This window comes from Balaenoptera physalus (genome assembly GCF_965194825.1).
Source record: "Balaenoptera physalus genome assembly, chromosome: 19".
Lineage (NCBI taxonomy): Eukaryota > Metazoa > Chordata > Mammalia > Artiodactyla > Balaenopteridae > Balaenoptera > Balaenoptera physalus.
The window spans coordinates 36,252,487-36,272,195 of NC_138900.1; the positions used below are offsets into that span (position 1 = coordinate 36,252,487).

Sequence of the window (19,709 nt, forward strand, 5' to 3'; positions counted from 1 at the left end):
ACAAGGACAGTACCCTCAGAGAGGGGAAGTGACTGACCCAAGATCACACAGCAAGTCTCTGACCCAAGTTTCCTGGATTTTCCTCTCTGCTCTTCCACTGCCTCCAGACTCCAGACCGGCAGGACCCTTGAGAGTAAAGCAACTTAATCCTTTCCCTCTATAAATATCCCTTGTTGGTGTTAGACCAGCTCATTTAGGTTTCTCCGTGATTAGGAGTCCTAATGCTATTTGCCTGCCTGCAATGTCCACTCATAGTTAGTTATTATTTCAGTGTATTATACCAAATAACCTCCTGAGATGCATAAAGACAAGGTAATACCTCACATTTGGCATTGAGGACACATCCAGTTTCAGTGTGGTCACCTGCCCTTTTCTGGACTTTGTAGTTTTGAAAATAAGTCAGAAATGTAAGAAATCTTTAGGAAACCTCGCAGTAATGGTGACTTACAGAATGCTTTCCTCTAAGATCACAAATAAAATAAGGATGCCTGATATCACTACTTCTACTCAAAATTGTAATGAAGTGCCTGGGTACTGTAATAAGGCAAGAAAAAAAAGGATAGGAATTTAAAAGGAAGAACTAAAATAGTCACTATTTATAGATGACTTAATTTCACATAAGGGAGATTTTTTTTTTTTAATTGACAAAGCATTAGAATTAATTAGTGAATTTAGCAAGATCTCCGTTCGCAAGGTTGATACACAAAATTCAACTGTATTATTAGCTACCAGCAACAAAGAAAAAGAAAATAAATTATAAAAAATTGACTGAAAACTTCAGGACTTAAGAATAAATCTAATAAAAGATATGTAAGACTCCTGTGGTGACAACTACATGACATTGAGAAATAGTAAAGATAATCTAAAAACAATGACTTAATGAGTACTTTGATATTGTATGCCAGCCACTCTGGTAGACTGAGGATACAGTGGTGAGTGAAAATTAGACAAGTCCGTATGCTCTTGAGCTTGCACTCTGGTGGGATAACCAATAACCATTAGATAACCATGCAAATAAATGTGTCATATTGCAAATGTGGGAAGGGCTACAGAGGAAGGTACATGGTGTTTATGAGAGCTTCAGAGATCTGCCCCAATCAAAGAACTAGGGAAGAATTCTCAAGCTGAGCTCTAAAGGAAGAAAATAAGTTAAATAAGTGAAGAGAAAAGAACATTCCAAACAAAAGGAGCAGCATGTGCAAAAACTTTGTGCAAAGTGCAAATATGAACCATAATTGAATCAACCATTCTTGGTATTGATGGTTATTTAGGTCATGTGGTAGACTGCCAAAGAGATTGCAAAGATTCCCCTCCCTTGGGTAGTACTCTATTATATGGACTCTGGGCTACGCCATGCAACTTGCTTTGGTCAATGGGATGATAGCAAACGCTGATGCAAGTGGAGACTTAAAAAATGTGGTACGTTGGGGCTTTGTCTCTCTTGTTGCACTTAGAACCCTGAGACCACCATACGAACAAGCTCAGGCTAGCCTACTGGAGGTTAAGAGACTGCATGGAGGAAAGAGTAGCTATCTCAGCTGACCATCCAGCCTGCCAACCTCCAGACATATGAGGGAGGCCATTCTAGGCCATCCAGCTGCAAAATGCCAGCTGACCTCAGACATAAGAAAGTCGAAAAAGAGTCAAAAGCCAAGTCAGCTGAGACCAGAAGAACGACCCAGCTAACTCACAGAATCATGAGCTAAATAAAATGGTTATTATTTTAAGCCATTATATTTTAGAGTAGTTGTTAGGCAGTAAAAGCTAACTGATGCAGGTTGCCTGCAGTTTTCTGTTCTGACCAGCAGTGCTTTAGGAAACGTCTTTGCATATACATCTTGGTACACCTGGCACATAGCAAGCCCCTAGTAATTGGTACTATTATTGTTATTTAGATAAATTAGGGAGTTGCACAGATGAAGAAACTGAGATAGAGCTAAAGTAAACTGAAATACCAAACTCATACATGGGGAAGGAGATATTTGAGATTAGTAGCCAGGTCTTCAAATCCAATTCAACATTCATTTAAATCCATCATCGTCTTATCTTGCTAAGTGGAGAAAAAGCAACACAAATTTCAAAGTCAAAGATCAAAAAAGTTTGAATTCAGTTTGCTGGGTTTCAACCAGTCTACATTTTTTAAAACGTGTGCTGTTTAATCCTGACAGCAAACCTTTCTTGTCCGGAAGAGCGTTCCAACAAGAAAGACCATTGGGAAGGTTGGGTTCAGTTTCAACAGAGAAATATTGCTGTGTCCCGGGAAGGAAATGTAGACAAGCATTTTCCCCAACCTGATTGGTCTAATAGTAGCCACAAATCATGAAGGGGTAAACAAAGATAATGAATTCTCTTCTGCAGGGAACGGTAAAGTTTATTTTTTGTCCAGCCTGGGGAATTACAAAAATATTATTTTCCTGGAACTTGGAAGGAGAGTTCGGCAGACAATATGAACTTCAGGAAAATATTTTTGCCATTAATTATGTCATAAGCAAAAGAGTAAAATAAACTGTTTATTATCACATATAAAATGCTTTTGATCAGTCAACTGAAAAACTAATTTCATTTTCTCATTACACTGCCTCAGGCATCCTTTAACATCAATTTTTATTATAGCAAAAGCAAGGAAATTAAAATGATCAGTTAGGGTGCTGAGAGAAACATTTGCTTCAGAATTTTTAAAAGTAAGAATAATAAAGCAATGAACCTCTTTATCCTTCATAATAATCACAACTCATCTGGTGAGGGAGGAATTCTGCTCCAAGGGTCTAGAATACCATCCCACTATAACCCTCTCCTTGAGTCCTTGGAACCCTCAGGGTTGCTCAGCACTGAAAGAGATGGCAGGGGCCCTGTTCATGTATCTTGGAGAGACTGTGTTGAACTTCCAGCCCAACTGGCTTGATGTTTCACAGATGGAACCAGGTGGGAGGGTGCCCTATTTTCACCCAGAGAAGCTATGCCGAGGACTGGGGAAGCACGAGCTTGGTCTCAATCTTTTGGCCCAGAAGCTGATATTATGGAAGAAAAATAACTTGATAAAAAATAAGTTAGGAGACATATTTTCTGAATGTGGCCTTGCCCCTTACAAACTATGTGATCATGGGCACCATTCACGAGCTGAGTGTCCTGACTCACCAAGGTGTTAGAAAGCATTAACAAGGTATGTATGTGAAAGGACTTTGTAAGTAATAATCGAAGCCCATTTTACAATGGTTGTTGAGATAACAAGGCCTTGGCTGGGGTGGACCTGGGACTTGGCTGCTTCTAGTGGAGGATCATTGAATATGTACAGAGCTCTTGCTTTTTGGCTATAGAGGAGGAAGTTATTCTGGTGTAGCAGTGGGGTGAGAAGGGAAGAAAGAAGGCCTTGGCAATGGGGTGATGACAGAACCTCTGGCCCCTCGTCAGCTGAACAATCTGATTGAGGGCCCCACGGAAAGACAGACAGGGAGAAACTAAAAGAGCCATGGCTCCATGAGACTTGTGTGAACGTCCTGGCCCAAGGTCTGGATAACAAAGCTGTTGAGGGGTCTCGTCTCTGACCCACTTCTCCACACACACAGTGCAGCGTCAGCAGTCAGATGCCGTTACATTTCAGGAAACACAGGTGGTGATGCAAGCCTTGACAAGATGGCAAAGGCAGAAGGAAATGAGGAGACTGGCTCTTCAGTACACATAGCCTTCTCTGCCACCCAAACCCCCCAAACCTAATATTTCCCTTATTATAACTGCTGTGGCTGGTAAGAATCTTAGCTAAGGCAAAGCACTCTGGGTACACACAGGCCCAGTGGAGAAGCACTGTCCTCTGAGAGCTGAACAAACATCCCCATTTTCCCAATAGTCAAGGCAGAGATAAATTTTGAGCCTGTACAGCCTAAGCAGCTCTGTATGCCAGGTAGGAGCCAAAAACAGGACAAAACCCTGCCCTCGAGGATAAGTCAATCTACGAGGGAGTCAAAACTGGGGCATGACATGACTTCAAGAGCAAATAGCAAATATATAACTGTGTGTTTCCTGTTAGGAAGGATAGACAATGCAGAGTAGGGGACGGTATCTTCTCAGAGGAGGACAAAGCACGCTCCAATACATGAGACCTTATTATTGATGTCTCCTTTATTTTACTTTTGTCCCACTCACCTCTGAGAAATGTGTGTTGGTTGTACTCCCATTATAAACTCCAAGGAAGGACTTGCTGATGGATCACTATGTCCAGATGCTCAAACAATATGGCCAGTGAGGTGTCCTTATCTCTCAGCTTTGCTTTCCTCAGCACTGGCTCCATTCTCAGACACACGCTCCCATGTGATTGGCTAACCAGGAGTTCCAAACTTACATCCTTCTAGCATCATTCCAAACTTACATCCTTCTAGCATCAAAGAAGACTTCAAAGCAACCCAAGTGCCCATCAACAGAAGATTGGTTTAAGATGTGAGATATATATATATACACACACACATATACATAATGTGGTATATATATATTATATATATATATATATATAAAATGTGGTATATATAATGTGGTATATATAATGGAATGTTACTCAGCTATAAAAAAAGAATGAAATATTGCTATTTGCAGCAACCTGGATGGACCTAGAGAATATTATGCTTAGTGAAATGTCAGACAGAGAAAGACAAATACTATATGACATCACTTATATGTGGAATCTAAAAAATAATACACATTAATCTATATACAAAACAGAAAGAGACTCACAGATATAGAAAACAAACTTATGGTTACCAAAGGGGAAAGGGAGGTAGGGAAGGACAAATGAGGAGTATGGGAGTAACATATACAAACTGCTATACATAAAATATAGAAGCAACAAAGATTTACTGTATAGCACAGGGAATTATACCCAATATCTTGTAATGGAATTTCTATAATGAAGTATAATCTGCAAAAAAGCAAAACAAACAAACAAACAAGCAAGAATCACTATGCTGTACACCTGAAATTAGCATTAACACAGTGTTGTAAATCAACTATGCTTCAATAAAAAAAAAGAAAAGAAAAAGAAAAAAGAGAAAGAAGGCTTCCTTCTTCTCATAGTTTAAACTCAAGTTCTAGAATTGAGTCTTTTTGGCCCTGGATGGCCTGGCTTGGGTCAGGTGCCCATAAGAACCAGGACAATACAGTATTCTGATTGGCCAGGTTTGGATCACATAACCTTTCCTGGGGCTGAGAGAAGGGTGGTTTCTCAAGGTAAATAAGGTGCCCTTACTGGTAGAGGATATCATGAAGGCAAAAATCAGCAGATGGCTCTGTAAGCACCAACAATTATGCTTCACCCTTTCCAAGTTTTCATTAGGGCTCGGTTTAGAGCCTGAAGTTCATTCAACAGGCACAAGCAGGTACGGGGCAAGGACAAAACAATCCTGTTTTTCTCCAGCCAAGATCGCCCAACCTGATGAAAAGGATGATTAATCCAGCTGCCTCCCAGTAATCCACCAGCCCATTTGGTAACCATCTGTCCACAAGGCAGCCCCAATTAAAGAGGCTTGTATTTGTTTTTTTGGAAAATGTTATGATTTTTCAAGTAAACAGTAGAAACTTCATAAAGCCATGAGATTTATTGAAACTGCCAAACTGTCTGGACTTGATCAAACTGGTTTATGCTGGTTTCAATGTGTGCTCCATTCTCTCCATTTTATTATCATAAACAACAATTTCTATTTATTTACATAGGACCAGAACTTCTCTTTATGTTTTTCACATATTATTTCATTTGATCCGCACCAAATCCATGTGTGGGTAAGTACCATTGTCAGGCCTGCTTGACCAAGGGAGACACTGGCAACCTAAGTGATGAAGGGTTTCCAGATCTCAACTTGGTGCCAGGCATGTGCTGTTTGGAGCCCAGTTCGCCCCACTGAAAACCATGTTTGTTCTGGTGTAGTCTGCTGTGCCTTGTAACACCACTCACGTACCCTCTGGCCTCATTCGTCACCAGTACAATATTAAAAAGAAGGAATAAGTGAAAGAAACACGTGCTCAGTTTCCACACTTGGGATTTGTGCTACTTCAGACGTAGACAGCCAAGGTCATCATTATATTTCATTTTAATCAATCAGCAATTTATTGTTTTTATGGAAAAAAAAAAAAAACACTGTCCTAAACACTCTGGTAGGATACACAGATGAATAAGAAATATTACTTATCCTCAGAAAGCTTGATGCCTAGTTGTGGACGCAAGACAAACTTGAGAAACATTTATATATGCTTTTGTAAATTTTATAAAAATGTAGATAGATGATAGATAGATAGATGATAGATAAATAAATAGATACATATGGACAGGTAAAAAAGTTTGAGAAAAAATAAGTGAAAAGATGGCCCTACACAACTCACAATAAAAATTCTACACAAACTGTACAGAGGACAAATGAAAAACGGGTTCAAAGAAAAAATGGCATCCAAAAAATTCACCCTTTAAAGACCCTTCTTGCCAAGTCAAACCTGTTAAATGACAGCAAATTGCTTGAAGTTCAGGGTTTCCCCCAAGACCAGGTCAAGACTTGGGTCCTCCTAAAAGTATCGCAAACCCTATCCCTTAGGCTGTTTATGAACAATTAGACATTGTATTTTAAGCAACGAGTTAATGATGAACTGAAACTGTTCTCAAATTTGGAAGTGCACGGGCTTGTCTTTACTAGTTAGTCATAAGCCTCGGGAAGACATAAACCTTGTTTTCTACCTTTTTCTTCCCTCCTCACCATGCCCAGAAAGAGTCTGTATCCACAGCAAAAGCTAAATTCTATAAGACTGGTATTGAAATAAATCTAATTCAGCTAATGAGCTCTAAGTACACGGCTGCTTTAACCATGCAGTGTTTAGGGAAAACATTCCCTGAGAGGCTGGCAGAGCTCAGAGCTCAATGGGAAGCACACCATCAATTCAGCTACTTCCAGTAGCCTGACTCTCATTTGGTCTCACCTTGAATTTTCCACCTAGCATACCGTGGATTACCTTAAAAGAAAGGGAGAGATGAGTAGCTTGGTTGACGAGAGGCTTACTCTAGACCCTTGGGGTGGGGAGATATCTTTAATCTCGGTGGTCCCCACCCTACCCTTAGACACCTCTCCTTCATGGTCATTTGAATCAAAAAGGGACCTATTTCCCATGGACAGCAAATTCAAACAGATTCGAGCACCAAGGACTATGGGAAGATGCACCTGAATAGTGCACAGAATAAATAAAATAATTGGACTCTTTTTATTAAATTCAATGCTTCAGAAACTTCCATTTTTTTCTCCTCCTGTACCCTGTTAAATGCTTCCACTTGTGCTTGTAAGATCTGTGCTGAAACTGCCTTAATAAATTATATCTCTTCCGAGCAATGAGTTGATCCAGCCTTGTTTGGTACATCTGTTATAACACATCACAGCCTCCCATAATTACTCTTTTATTTAATTCTACACATTCTGATTAGCTGTGTCGGTTCCAGGCGAGCACTAGGAGTGTGGTAAGTGCCCTTCATTCAAAAAGAGTTCTTCAGAACAGTGTGAAGTGAAATTAAAGTAATTATTAAGTCATAGAAACTAAATGCAATTCCACAATCGGCAGCAGGGCTGGCAAATAGCTAGCACGCCACAGTAAGAAGTGTTCAAGGCCTCTTTCTGCAATAACTCCTAGTATCTGGTTCTCGACAATGACATGCAGTGAATGAAGAGGCAGGAAAACATAGAGTTGAGGACTGCTTGAAGATTTAAAAGGAGCCTTCTCCGAAACACTGATGGAAACCAGAAAAGCAGCCGTCTCAGAGATAGAGCTGAAGTGATGTGTGTGATACTGTGGCTGGACAAGCCTGCCTTCTTTAGCCCTTCTCTTTAGTTTCATGAATATTCTGTGCGCCAAGAAGCTTTTAGTATAGAAGAGACAATTAAATTCAAGCTTTTCACCATTGTATCTCTTGCACCAGAGCTAGTAATAGGGCACAGGGCAATAGACTGAAATTAGATTGTAGCAGAACATGTGTACTGACCTTTTCTCAGAGCAGATCTATTTACTTTGTGCTGCAGCTCCACTTGTAGGAACTGATGTACTCCTAGCTGGAGTAAAGGTTAAGAAATATGTGCATCTTAATTCATCTGGATTTCAACTCTGCTCTAGTCATCTGCTTACCTTGTAGACCAGCATGGATTGGCTTCAGTGAAACTGAGCACACAAAATTGTTTTGAACTTAGTCCTCCTCTGATTCTTCTGTTATTGTGTGCAGTGGTTCTCAAAGAGGGGTCTTCAGAGGCAGCGTTAGGGTTACCTGGGATCTTGTCAGAAATGCAAATTTTGAGGCCTTAGGCCAAACCTATTGAGTCAGAAACTTTTAATTCCACAGGCACTGCCGGTGATTTTTTTTTTTTTAATTAATTTATATATATATTTATTTATTTATGTATTTATTTTTGGCTGCGTTGGGTCTTCATTGCTGCGCCCGGGCTCTCTCTAGTTGCAGCGAGCGGGGGCTACTCTTTGTTGCGGTGCGCGGGCTTCTCATTGCGGTGGATCTCTTGTTGCGGAGCACGGGCTTTAGGCGCGCGGGCTTCAGTAGCTGCGGCATACGGGCTTAGTTGCTTCGCGGCATGTGGGATCTTCCCGGACCAGGGATTGAACCCGTGTCCCCTGCATTGGCAGGTGGATTCTTAACCACTGCGCCACCAGGGAAGTGCCGCTGCCAGTGATTTTGATGCACACTATTGTTTGAAGACTCTGTGTGTGTGTGTTTTAACCCTTCAAGTGCTTTTAATGTGCAGCCACTGACGTAGTTCACTGTTTTCTAAAATGTGGAATGCAGCAGGTACCACTGGTGACACACAAATATTAAAGATAAGACGCTTTGGGTGGTCTGGAATATGTGATTTCAAATGACACTGGAATGCAATTTTAAATAATATTGAATCTCTTAGCAAAAAGTTAATCCTTTTCAAGCCTTCTCACTACTCAAGAAGACTCAGTTTAGTACTAATAGGCTCTCTAATATCTCTCTAACACTTGATAATCTCTCTTTTAAATAAAGACGTACCAGGACTCAGGCTCAGAACGTTTAGCATTCAATAGTATCAAGAGAGAATATGATTAATATCATTATATTTTATTTGGGTTATCTGTATAGGTTGCTTTCTATTTATCTCAAATGATACCAGTTTTTATTGTGATATAAATTTCCCTTTCAATTATTTTTTCTGAAAGGAGAGTAAACGAATTTAAAAAGAAATACTAAGTAAATCATTTAAATAATAGAGTACGAATGACTCTCAAGAACTCACTTATAGGACAGGGAGGGCAGGCAATTTCCGGGGCTGTACTCCATCAGTAGAGATTAAGCCTAATTTCCAATACCAGCTCAGCCTGTATCTCCAGGCCTTGACCTTCAGAAAGATGACCTAAAGCCTGAGGCATTTGTCATCAGTAAAGAAAAATTCCATTCTGGTTACTACACAAATTACTAAAGTAGAAAAGTGACTCACATATTTCAGAACAACTTCTAATCACAACATTTGAAATCAAAAGGGTTCTGGATTACCCCAAAAATTAAAGTATCAGCAACAGTCAATTTCTCCAAATTCAGATTAATTGAATTTGGGTTGGTCTTGAAGAGAAAACTTATGTTTTCTAATGTTTATAAAAGCTACAAGTTTTTCAATATACACCTTGGAAAAAAACAGAAAGAAGAAAAGTATCACATCATCTATATAAATACAGATGTCCCTAAAAGGGACTATTAAGATTTTGGTCAATTTCCTTCTAGTCTTTTTTCCTCCATGAGATTATAGGACCAATATACATATAATTCTGTGCATGATAGTGTAACTTTTTCTTTTATATTTTAATGAGGATTGTATTGTGTGAATAATAAAAGAATAAATAAATGACTTTATAATAAGGGTTTCTATGTCTACACTTTCTATATATAAAGTATATCTCTCAGCTTTGCTTTGGGCTACAAATAACAGAAAACCTATCTCAAATTGGCTAAAACAATAAAGACGTTTATCAGGTCACATAACAGAAAGCCCAAAGTAGAGCAGACTGCAGGACTTTGACATCAAGTATCCAGGTTCTTATGTCTTCCTAGCATGGGCTCCATCCTCAGACTCGTAGTAAAAAGTTTCAACAGTTCTAGGTATCAAGGCCAGCTTTCCACGAAGAAGAAAACAATCTCTCCCTTTAGACCTTTCTTAGGAAAAAGAAAACTTTCGGCAGAAATTCCTCCAATAGACTTCTCACTTCTCATGAAATGGAGTTGGATTTCATGCCCACTTTTGACCCAGTCACTCCCTGGTCAAGGAAAAGGGCATACCCTGATTGGCTCACGCCAAGCTTCTTGGGCAGAATGTATTTTGGTGAATCAACTCCCATTCCCTTCAAAAAAGGAAAACAGGTAGGGAGGTCTTTTTAGTATATTGACATAGCAAATAGTGTGGTGCAATGTTTAAAGAAGATATTTAACCTCTCAATGGCTAATTGCTTTTGCAAAGGGCATAAAATTTAACTAGCCTCTAGATAACTTTGAATCCCTCTCTGCTTTGGTCCACTCTGTTTCTCTAGCTTTATTTACTCACCATTTCCAAGATATTTTTACATTCTAATCAATGTTTATTCTCTCTTGTTCCGTGAACACAGCATTTTCTTCCCCGATGATGTCCTAATCAAGTTTTACTTCAACTGCCACTCCATAACCAACCGCTTATACTTACTCATATTTATAGAGCACCTCTTAGTTAAACAGCAACCCCCCCGTCCTGTACATTTGTTGATTTACCTCCTACAGCCATGTCTTACATTTTTCTATCTAATATCTACTCTCCTGTGTGTCTTGCTGATGACACCCTAAATTTCCATGGAGAAATACCCCTACCCAACTGTCAATCCATGTGACTCTAATCTCTGCTCAACAGAGAATAAGGACCAGGCAGCCCCAAAGACTACTTTAAAGAGGGACACATGACCCAATCAGAGTCCATTGGGCTGAATCCCAGAAATTTTAGAACTGTTTAGAAGAGAGAATTTGCTTTTTGTTGGGATTGCTGATGAGATTTAAATCTGGAAATCCTGGCAGATATCTTGCTACCAAAGAGACAGCCTATCTGGGAATGAAGGCAAAGCAGATGTAAATCAAGAGATGGAGAAGATGAGGGACTTCCCTGGCAGTCCAGTGGTTAAGACTCTGTGTTTTCCACTGGAGGGGGCATGGGTTTGATCCCTGGTCGGGGAACTAAGATCCTGCATGCTGCACGGCAGGGCCAAAAAAAAAAAAAAAAGAATAACACTGAACATCCAGGATCCAGCTATGCCTAACACAGTACTACCTCTGGGCTTTCAGCTGTGAATCAAAGCATTCCCTTTTTCACTTACCCCAGTTTGAATTTGATCCCACCACTTGCAAACAAGACAACCATGGCTGATATGGCCCCTTCTTCATCATTCTAATTCTGTTCATCCTTAAAGCCTTAGTTCAAGTACAGTGCCATCTCCTCCAAGAATTCTCCTCCATCCGTTCTAAGCTTCACTTTTCTCTCTTCTGAACGCATAGCACCCAACCCAGAAACAGTTTCAGCTACTTATGGCTTATTGTGCCTTTTATTAAAAAATGAGTTTTAACCCTAAGTAAAATATTGCAGGCAAAAGCCATGTTTCAGTGATGAGCTTTTGTATGCATATCAAGACTTGAAATAGAGCTTAGCACATAGTAGAGGCTCCCTAATTTACTGTATGACATTTTTTTTTAATAAGCTAAAGATGCTTGCTATGCATAGGGTACTTGAGAAGGGACCAAGATGTTATTGGACTTTTCAAATATAATGTGAGTTTCCTGCTATGACCCAAGAGGACACACCTGTTTCAATCTCAGAGGGAGGTCCTTGAAAATAGAGGCCCCAACCACAGCTGGCATCTACGTAAGTTGAAGAAACAAAAAAGATGAAGGCCAAAACATCCCTCTTATGAAATTAATGGAGACCAAGGTGGAAGATGAGCCATCAGGAATGGCAGTCCCATGAGTTCACTAACCCTAAAGCCCACATCAGAAAGAGTTAACTATCTAGTCTTGGCAGCACTGGGCTGGAGACGCTTCCCTTGGAGTGAAAGGAGAAGCAGAGAAATCATGCTCCCTGCGGACAGCTCACTCCCAAGAGGAATAAAGTCAGATTTGAGCCTACCGTAGCCAGTTATTGCCTTCATATTTACAATCAAATATGTCACTCTCCCTCCCCAAGGAAGGGATGGAGAGGAGAAAACCAGAGGTGCCACATCTGAAGCGTTCCCTCCACCTTGAAGGAAACATCAAGGGCAGGAAAGAAGCATTCCCAGCCCCAAAATGTGCTCATAGCCACTTACCTTGCTCAGACCTTTGGGGCACGTGACTGATGGTTGCTAATCTCTCCTCTTATATTCCTAGTGGGTGAAAAAGGTTCTCCAAGTGATTTTGTGGAACTAGTCTAAGAGACCGGGTGATACCGATGAGGAGAAGTAGACACAGTGTCACTTCATATGAAAAATTTCTCCTCTTTCATTATTTCCTGGCTTTTTCTCCTTCAGGGTTTGCTTTCTAAATCTTTCTTTTCCATGTTTTTGGGACTATGCTGAAGTGGAATTTTATGCTTCAAGAAGAGACTTGATGAATCATGGAAAGTGTAATTGACAAAGAATTGGCATGTTTTTCACTCTTCTTTTTTCTGCATCAGCTGAATAAGATTAGTGTCTTACATGGATTATTTTTTCAATAATAGGGAAGGCTATGTTGGCAACAAAAATTGCAAAACAGCAACATCATAAGCTTGCCTAACCATCCAGTGGAAGAGAATTTCAACTTGAAAAGCACTCTTGGTCCAGCAAACCAAGGACCTGAGTAACAATTACAACTGACATCATTAAACATTCACTTTTTTTCCTATGGAAAAATCAGATCCTCTAGGATTCTTAGAGGGAAAAGCAGAAACATTAGGGGAAGACCTTACATAAAAACCTTTCTGTAAAGCTTGGATGGCACACATGATTTTGTGAGACATCCGAGTCACATGTCATTAATCAGAAATGACAGTCTTTATTCACATATATTTGACTGAAGCTGCATAATTTTAGACTCCAATAGGTCCAGATAAATGACCCTAAGTATTGTACTTTTTCAAATTGACAGTGATTGATGATAGAGGAAAAAAATAAATGCTGAAAAGGAACCCTGAAGTAAACATTGAAAATCAGTTACACTACCTTGGGGGAAAAAGTTTGGGGATTTTCTTCACGACTTTTCCTCTTTCTTAGCATCTCTACCTCTTTAATTTTCAATTTCATCATTTGTGCATTGCCAAATGATCCATATTACAACTCAAATCTCAATGAAATACTGTGACTGATTTAGATATGCTTGTTGAAATAGGAAGGAAAGATAATGACTAATAAAAATTCATCCACTCAACAAATATTTCCTGGGACTATTCTATATACTAGGGATTCAGGAGTAACTGAGAAGGATACAGTTTTAGTTCTTTGGGAGCTCACATTTTAGTGGAGAGAGACAGGCAATATCCAAGTAAACAAATAAATAAATGAGATCATTTCAGAGTGCTAAGTTGCATAAAGAAAATAAAATAGAGTGATTTAACAGAAAGTGATGTGAGATTTTGGCTGAATAGGAGCCAGGTTTTTCAAAGAGCATATTATGCAGAGGGAGTAGCAAGTGCAAAGGCCCTGAGGCACAGACAAGCTTAGTACTTGGGAAGACTAGAAAGGAAGCCAGCATGGCTCCTTTAGTGAGTAAGATGAGAATGGTAGTAACTCAGGATGGAGAGGTGGTCAGGGTTCAGATTATATAAAGCCTTTTAGGTCATTATAAGGATTTTGGGTGTTAGGCTATGTGAGTTTTTAATAAAGTGGAAGGAAGACTCAATCCTATTAAAATAATATCTATAAACCATTGGACCTTTATGTGCAAGGCATTGTGCCAGATAACACTACATTTCCATTATTGTATTACCTCCTTGCAAAGAAAGGGTTATCATTGCCTTTTAGAGATAAGGAAATAAGCTCTGAGTAAGATCACAGAGCTAGTAAGTAATGAAGGCAAGATTCATATTCAAACTTCAATCCATCTAGTTCCAGAGTCAAACACTGCACTACCCCACACTGAGTCCCATCATCTCTATTTTCTTATTTTCACAGAAATATTAAGGAACTAATAACACACATATACCATATTGTTGCCCTTAATTAATATATAAGAATGTTTATGGACGTGGATAGAGTTCTCTTTATCCCCTGAAACTAGTTAATAATTATTTACATTAAACCTTCCCATTTCAAATTACTCTATGGCTTCTGTCTCCTGACTGCACCCCGACTAATACCCATACCGTTCATAGCCACATCGCCCATCCTGCCTGCAATGTCATATTGTTCACTGGTGTAATAAAGGCTCTAAAAAGTACCAGTTCAATTTTGTTTAACTATCAATAACTTTCCCAGGTTTATTTGACCATGAGACCTTTTCAATAGCTGAATACTTGTTACTCAAGTACCTTAAAGTGCGCAGTATTCCACAATTCAGTTTCAGAAATGCTGCTTTGGGGACTCATCACTAATCTAATTAATGTTTCCTAAGAAGGTAAAAGTGCTCACAGCCTCCAAAGGTATTAATTTCAATTTAATACGTTACTGAATATCTAAAATGTTCAGGATACAGAAAGCTTAACAATAAATGGAGATGGAAATGTGAAAGGTGAATGTGAAAAATGCCATAGAGAATTTTTGGTGGAAAAAGAGAGGAGTGAGCAATTCATCTTGACTAGAGGAAATATCAGGAAAACATGCTTTTTGGAAGCAGGGATATGTGAATTCAATAATAGAGAATGAGCAGATTTTGACAGAGATGCATACAATGGATTGGGAAAGGGAAGGAAAAGCTGACATATGAAACAGGATGAAAAGAGGTATAAGCATTAGTCAGGACTCTTACGCTACAAATGACAAAACCCAACTCAGTGGCTTCAGGAGAAAAGGGAATTTATTGGCATGAAGACTTGAGAAGTCCAATCTACGATGCAGGCACCTGGATCCAAAGACCTACATCATGTCACCAGACTCAGGTTGACTCCCCCATCTCTTGGCTTTACTTTCCTTGGCTGGACATCATTTTCACCCCTGGAGTGTCTCTCCTAGAGCTAGCTGCAATAAACTTATGTTTGTTCCTGAGCAACCTGAGTTAACAAAGAGATTTTTCCAACCCTAGAGATCTAGACTGTGACTGAGTCACATGCCCATCTCTAGATCTAACCCTGTGACCAGTAACGTGTGATGGTCTGTTTGGTCAGGGCTGCTTCACATGTCCATCTTTGGGGCAAGAATGGAGTCACTAACACCCATACCACATAGAAAAGGGAGAACCAGGATTCAGTTACCAAAAGAAGAGGAATAGCTACTAAGCAAGCAAAAAACCTTACAGAGTCTACTTCACTACAAATATAGGAAAGAATAGATGAAATGATGCTAAATTTGATACTGAGGCTGATGACCCAAAAATTAAGGTGAGTCTTGTCCATACGTGAAATCATGATTTAACACGTGAAAAATAGAAAAGTCATAATTCACTCTAAGGCACACATCAACTTTCTCAAACTACCAACAAAACTGGAGGTGGGAGGTGGGGGAATCCATAAACGTAGATTAAAGACAGTTTCACGACAGCAGAAGAGACATCGAGATTTGAAGCTTTTCAGAAGTCATGGGGTTAATTCCACTCTGGTATTTTTTTGAGCAACTTTGACTGATGACACTTTTATGGGGAGGATGATAGGGACTTAAAAGTAGGACAAGATGATACTGCTTCCTGACAGTAGGTTCATAAAGCTGATATTACATATGCAGGTGCAATACAAAAATAAGGACAGCAAATATTGCCCCATTTGAATGTTCTTTCCTAATTCCTCATTACCCAGGAGCCTTAATATTAGATTAACAAACTAAAGCTGCCACAATGCTGATGGGCCCTGGTGAGGAACTGCTAACAAGATGTGAACACGCTTAATAAAATGACCAACTCTTGCTGATATAGAGCCAACTAATTACCTGCCACATAGCCAGGCTGTGTTCTCCTGGCTGGAATTGATAGCAGGCTGTCAGTGTGAGAGGGGACAAAAAAGCAGTTCAGGGCTAAGGAATAAGAAGAAAGGGTTGATAGATTACAGTGGACACTGTTACTTTATATCAAATTATCTTGGTTTGCCAAGAGCCACACTGTCAGGCAAGTCCAAACTAGTATTTTTAGGGAAATCTAGAGTGACTTAGAATCCCAGCCACACACCAAATATTCGAGAGGGGGTGATGAAAGCTACTTTAAAGTTTGGCTTTCAGGAACAGAGAAAAGAGAAAGTATACTAGTGCTGTAGAACTCAATTCAAGAAACATATCTTTTTGCAGATATTCTGTACTCTGGGATCCTAAAATATGCATACATTACATTCCTGGTATAAAGAGATTCCTTCTTACAAAAATAATGTCCATTTGGGAAACCTCTGCTTGTTGCATTGCTATTAATTTGAAGATCACTGAGTTGCAAATCTTCTGGTGTTTAAGACTGAAGTTTAGCTAGAGATTTCTGCTTAAGTAAAAAAAAAACTAGCCAAGTAACATGACCACTAGAGTTTGCCCTTTGGCAAGAAAATCCATGTGCATTTAGTAGACTCACCTCACTTAAGTAGGCAGAAGCTACCTCCCAGTGCCTGGGAATTAAGAAACTTTGAATGAAAACAGAACAACCCACTGACTATGTGCTCAAGTCAAGGCATTTGGCCTGCTGGCCTTTCTTGACCCAGCTGTCAAACAGGGGACCATGGTGCTTTTTTTCAGCCACATGTTTATCTCATACATCAATGTTACATCCAAAGATGAACGTTCATTCTCACACAAAGGGGATATTGACCAAGAGAGCCTGGGGCATTGGCAACTTTCTGAAAATAAAATGATAGGAAGCAAAATAAGGCAGCAGGCACATAATAATAGTTCACATAGGTCTGCAAAACAATAGCTACAGTTTGTTCATTTGCTTAAAGGGTCAAAGTCCCTCATTTATCATGTTTTTCTCCTTTCCAGGGCAAATGAATGGAGGGCATACTATAGAATGGAACCTTCTTTAACCAACTAGTGGGTTTATTCCATTAGCCCATCTACTTCATATTCATCGGTAACGTCTTTCCTCCTCCAACTTCAGCATGTAATATCCTTTGGCTGGTCCCTCAAGACACGGTATATTTCCATATTAGCAGCCTTTCATTGTAAGTAGTAAAAACTAACTCTGATCAATTAAAAGACAAAGGAGAATGCATTAGGCTTATTTATGGAATGAAGTGTTGAACATTCACAAGACTTTGGCAAGGAAGAACCAAGCCTACTATGGAGATCCCATAGAGGAAGTTCCAAGACCTTCTCTTAACAAGTGTTTTCTAAATCAACGTGATGATAGGAATCACCTAAGATTCCTTGTTAAAACTACGATTCTCGGGTCCAATCTGGACCTCCTATATCAGAATTTTTCAGGGAGTAGCCTGAAATCTGCATACTTAACAGAAAAGACTAAGAAACACTGAAAACTGGTAATATGAATTCCACTCCATTGGCCCTCTGGCTCTGTTCCAATTGGCAGTTCCAGGAAGGGATAATCTGACTGGCTTACCTGGGGACAGGTGTCCCTGATCCATCAGCTATAACCAGAAGGGCTGTGTCAGAGCACTTTGTCCTATGCATCAAGAGGCAGTTCCAAAGAAGGAGAAATCGCGAACAGCAGGGAAACCACCACTAAGTCATTCTACCACCAATAAAATAAGCCAAAGTGTGTAGAAATTCATTATCAGGTCTTTACAATGCATCCAGAGTTCTGAAATATTATATCAACAATTTTTAAAAATTATGAAACAGAACTGTGCTGGAAAGTTGGAGGAAATGTCCCATTTGCAAATCCAATCTGGATTAGGAGTTTGGATAGAGCAAGTGGAAAGAAATCAAAACATAGAGACTTACAGTGACCAATGCAACATCGGGGACATCATTTATGTTATGTAGGACCAACCTCTCTCCCCAGTCCCCAGGCCCACACCCTGAAGTGTTCCCAAATAGGAATGCCTCCCTACTGCGCTGTATGGAAAGCATCAAGTCAGTGGACAAGCCTGGGACAGACCCAACACCCCACTCTCAGCTGGGTTTAGGGATGTTACCTTCCATGTCTTCTGCTCTTCCCCCAGGAGGCCCCACAAAGACTGATTTTGCCAATAATGGCAGCTTTACAGTCTTCTTTGTTCACAAGGTCTTAGTCACAGTGAACATTCAATAGATGGCTTTGCTGCAGGCGTACTTTCAAATGCCAGAAAAGCATCTGACGATGTTGGATGTTTGGAGAGCTATTGTTTGGAAGATTACGTGCTGTCCCATGTTCAATCATTTATTCGACAGCCAAACAGGGAACCTAATGGGAGGAGGCAAGTGAGGCCTGGGTGTTTCAGTGGATGTTGCAGGGAAGAATTTCTCTCCTTATTTTATACGAAAAACCAAGGACAGGGAACCTGAACAATCTGCAGGTTATATGGCCTCACTTTGAGGGACAGGCTACTGGAATAGACTCTAGGCAAAGTCCTCCCTTAAAAGGCAGGCTGAGGGCAAGAGGCTGAGGGCACATTCCCGAAGCCAGAAAACTAATTTTGGCACACAGCAAAAGCAAGTGTACCCTTTCCCTGGACTCCTGCTGGATGCATTGTATCAGCCAACTCTCTGAAAAGAATTTCCTTTGCAGAAAGTATTTCACGTGCACTGTTCATGCCATCCAGTGTGCACTCTCTCCTTCTGGCAACAGTACTCTGATTTTCATAGGGGAACCACCTCTCCCTGTTCTCAGTCCATGTACTGATACTTCTAGGGGAGTTGAATCTATCCTCTCCAGGGATGAACAGGTGACTTGAGCTTAACCATTCAGAGCAGGACATTGCGGTAGTCCACAGTGATTGGTTTATGCTCGGGCACAAGACCCAATCAGAACCAAATTAACGCAGTGAGATTTTCCTGGGATGGTGAGAGGGTACATTTCTTCTATTGAGAATGCCAGCAGTAAGGATATCGTGAGCTGGTACTTCCAAGAGTCAGTGAGTGGAACCTGAGGATGCAGATGGCACAGTAGACGGCAGAGCAAAGGCACAGAGAAAATGAGCCCTGACTTGTCTATGACTTGTTTGTGCTCTTGGCACCAGCTGAGCCTGAAGCCAGTCCTGTCCCTGGACTTTTCATTTACTCAAGCAAATAAATTCCCTTATTTTCCCTTGACCAATTTGATTTTGGGTTTTTATCTCTTACAACTGAGAGTCCTAATTAAAACAGGAATGAAGAGAATAATGCACTTTATTAATCCTGTTTCTTTAAAAACTATCTATTAAGCACCTGTTCTGGGCTTCTAAAGAAGTAGAAGGCATCGTCCTTCCACCAAAATTTGCTTTGTCCCTGAAGGAAAAGACAATGTTCATGTGTGCACAAGGTATGGGGTCATTTCTACTTAAAACAATGAAGAGGGTCACTATACCAAATGATATACCAAGGGGTTGAGGTGCTACAAAGAGAAAGATCAACATGGAAGGTAAAAGGAGGTTGTCTTGGAAGTGAGATAAGCTGGGTTTCTTCCCCCTTACGGGCCTGGCGGAAAGGGCCTAAGTTTGACATAGCATTAAGTGCTTTGCTCA

General features: G+C 40.1%; 1 protein-coding gene and 1 long non-coding RNA gene across 4 annotated transcripts in view; one reads left to right on the top strand and one right to left on the bottom strand.

Annotated features, from left to right (window-relative positions):
* LOC309649193 overlaps window positions 1-6,540 on the top strand; it is a 14,618-nt gene extending 8,078 nt beyond the window's left edge. For both annotated transcript variants that reach the window (XR_014256978.1, XR_014256979.1), the window contains one exon: window positions 1-6,540. This is a non-coding gene — a long non-coding RNA (uncharacterized lncRNA).
* TOX3 (TOX high mobility group box family member 3) overlaps window positions 6,246-19,709 on the bottom strand; it is a 133,963-nt gene continuing 120,499 nt past the window's right edge. For both annotated transcript variants that reach the window (XM_082438907.1, XM_082438906.1), the window contains exon 7: window positions 6,246-19,709. This exon is cut by the window's right edge and continues 14,899 nt beyond it. The gene's annotated coding sequence lies outside the window, so the exon portion shown is untranslated.